This window comes from Chrysochloris asiatica, unplaced genomic scaffold (assembly GCF_000296735.1).
Source record: "Chrysochloris asiatica unplaced genomic scaffold, ChrAsi1.0 scaffold00429, whole genome shotgun sequence".
Lineage (NCBI taxonomy): Eukaryota > Metazoa > Chordata > Mammalia > Afrosoricida > Chrysochloridae > Chrysochloris > Chrysochloris asiatica.
Window position 1 is genome coordinate 493,666 of NW_006408947.1, and position 2,695 is coordinate 496,360.

At 40.5% G+C, this 2,695-nt stretch overlaps 1 pseudogene; it reads left to right on the plus strand.

Moving 5' to 3' along the window:
* Window positions 1-1,834, plus strand: part of LOC102838330 — a 7,567-nt pseudogene extending 5,733 nt beyond the window's left edge.
* The last annotated feature ends 861 nt before the right edge of the window (window positions 1,835-2,695 follow it).

The following is a 2,695-nucleotide window of genomic DNA, read 5'->3' on the forward strand; positions in this document are numbered from 1 at the left end:
AGTGACTCTGAAAATGAAGAACCTCCCAAACCCCAAGTCAGTGACACAGAAAGCGAGGAGCTTCCCAAACTCAGAGTCAGTGACTCTGAGACTGAGGACCCACAGAGGGGACAAGCCAGAGATTCAGAAACTGAAGGTGTCTCCAGGCACAAACTGAAGCAAGAGTCAGATGATGACAGTGATGGGGAAAGTAGGGGAGATGATGCAGAAATGCAAAATGACTCCTTCCATTCAGATAGCCAAACAGAGAGGAAAAGGATTCACAGTTCTGACAGTGAGGAGGAATAATCCAAGCAGCAGAAATTTGGCAGTGATGAAGAAAAAGAGAGGAAAGAGGAGAAAGTAGCAAAATGGAAAGCGGCTGTCCTTTCTGATGTTGTTGTTGTTGTTGTTGTTAAGTGCCGTCTAGTCGTTTCCGACCCATAGCGACCCTGTACAGGGTTTCCGAGGCTGTAAATCTTTACTGGAGCAGAATGCCTCATCTTTCTCCCGCGGAACAGCTGGTAGTTTTGAACTGCTGGCCTTAAGGTTCGCAGCCCGATTCGTAACCACTACACTACCAGAGCTCCTTTCTGATAGTGAAGGTGAAAAGAAAGCATCAAAGAAGAGTCATGTTGCCTCTGATGCAGATGATTCTGACAGTGATGTTATATCAGACAAAGCAGGTAGAAGAGAAAAGACTATAAAATCAGTTAGTGAAGAAGAAGTAGGGAAAGAAGAATTGTCTGATAAGAAAAATGAAGAGAATGATCTATTTGGGAGTGATAGTGGGTCAGGAAATGAAGAAGAAAACCTTATTGCAGACATATTTGGAGAATCTGGTGATGAAGAGGACGAAGAGTTTACAGGTTTTAACCAAAAAGATTAGGAAGAAGAAAAGGGTGAAAAACATGTGAAAAATGCAGAAGATTCAGATTCTGATGATAACATAAAGAGAAGAAAACATGGATTTCCTGTCAGATTTTGAAATGCTACAGCAGAAGACAAGCATGAGTGGCAAGTGCAGACACAACCACGATAGTGGCACTTTTATTAGTGATGCAGATGACATTGTGAGCACCATAATCATCAAGATGAATGATGCTTCCGAGGAAGACAGGCAGTTAAACAATCAAAAGAAGCCAGCACTAAAAAAATTAACTTTGTTACCTACCATTGTTATGCACCTTAAGAAGCAGGACCTAAAATAAATGTTTATCGACAGTGGTGTGATGACTGCCATTAAAGAATGACCCTCACTTTTACCAGATAGGAGTTTGCCAGCAGTAAAGATTCAGGAGCAACTGTTGAAGATTCTGCAAGAGCTACCCAGTGTGAGCCAGGAGCATCTGAAACATAGTGGAATTGAATGAGCAGTAATGCATCTCTATAAATACCCCAAGGAATCAAGGTCCAACAAGGATATGGCAGGAAATTTAATCAATGAGTGGTCTTGGCCTATGTTTAGTCTTACTTCAAACTACAAAGGGATGACAAGAGAAGAAAGGGAGCAGAGGGATCTAGAACAAAGGCCTCAACAACAAAGAATGAACAGCACTGGTGGCCAGACACCCCGAAGAGACCCAGAAAAGTTGTTGACAGGAAAAGAAAGGTTCTTAGACCTGGAGATCATGGATTTTGTGCTCGAGCAAGGGTTCCAATGCCTTCAAACAAGGACTACATTGTTCGGGCCAAGTGGAATGCAGAAATGGAGTTATCCAGGTTTCAGGGCACCTCCAAGAAAGGTATCAGCTAACTGGATAAACAGATGAGAAAGTTTACAGATACCAGAGAAAAAAGCAGATCAATACATGCAGTGAAAATCCGCATTGAGGACAATAAAATGCGTTTGTGACCTTGCCTGGAATGGACCACATCTCTAAGAAATCCATAAAAGACTCTTTGGAGGAAGAAGATGGCATTTAAATTTTTAAAAGTGTGTCTGTAAATGGTTGGTTCTGCTTGTATCAAATGTTGTCATAGGACTAGCAATTTCTGTCAGTTGTATTTAAAACTGTTGTGTACTTTGTACAGAGGTTTACCTGTCATACTGCTATAAACTTTACACAATAAAATTCCACTTTGGTTTTAGGGGGCTGTCTCTTCATTGTCAGAAACGATGCATATATTACTCAGAGGCAAAAACTGGTTATTGGGAGTTGAAAAAATCTTAGATAATTGCAGTGGTTTGTAGCCCTCAAATAAACAATAAATTATGTTTCTGTTTATTTTGTTAGGGAAATTTTTAGTAAATGAAGTTAATTTAAAGTTTTCTCTTTAGAAGGACAGCAATGCAAAAAGGTTGAGAAGTACTGCCTTAGAGGAAATACGATGCAGTTTCATGACCATGGATAACTAGTAAATCTTTACAGGAGCAGAAAGCCTCATCTTTCTCCTGCAGAACCGCTGGTAGTTTTGATCTGCTGACCTTGTGGTTCGTAGCCAGATTCGTAACCACTACGCTACCAGAGTTCCTAGAGGACCTGCTAGGTCGTTTAAATTCAAGACAGACAGGTCAGTTCAGAATGTTATAGTAACTTTTGGAGAGGGGGGGCTCAAAGGAAATATGATTGTAGATTTTTCTCAAAGGTGACGGGACAATCACAAGGGTTTATTATGAAGAAGTTGTAAGAAAATAGAAAATGACATTGGTGAGAAAAAATGCCAGGAATGTTGTGCCAAGGAGATTTTTTTCTATCACTACAAAGCAATTGCT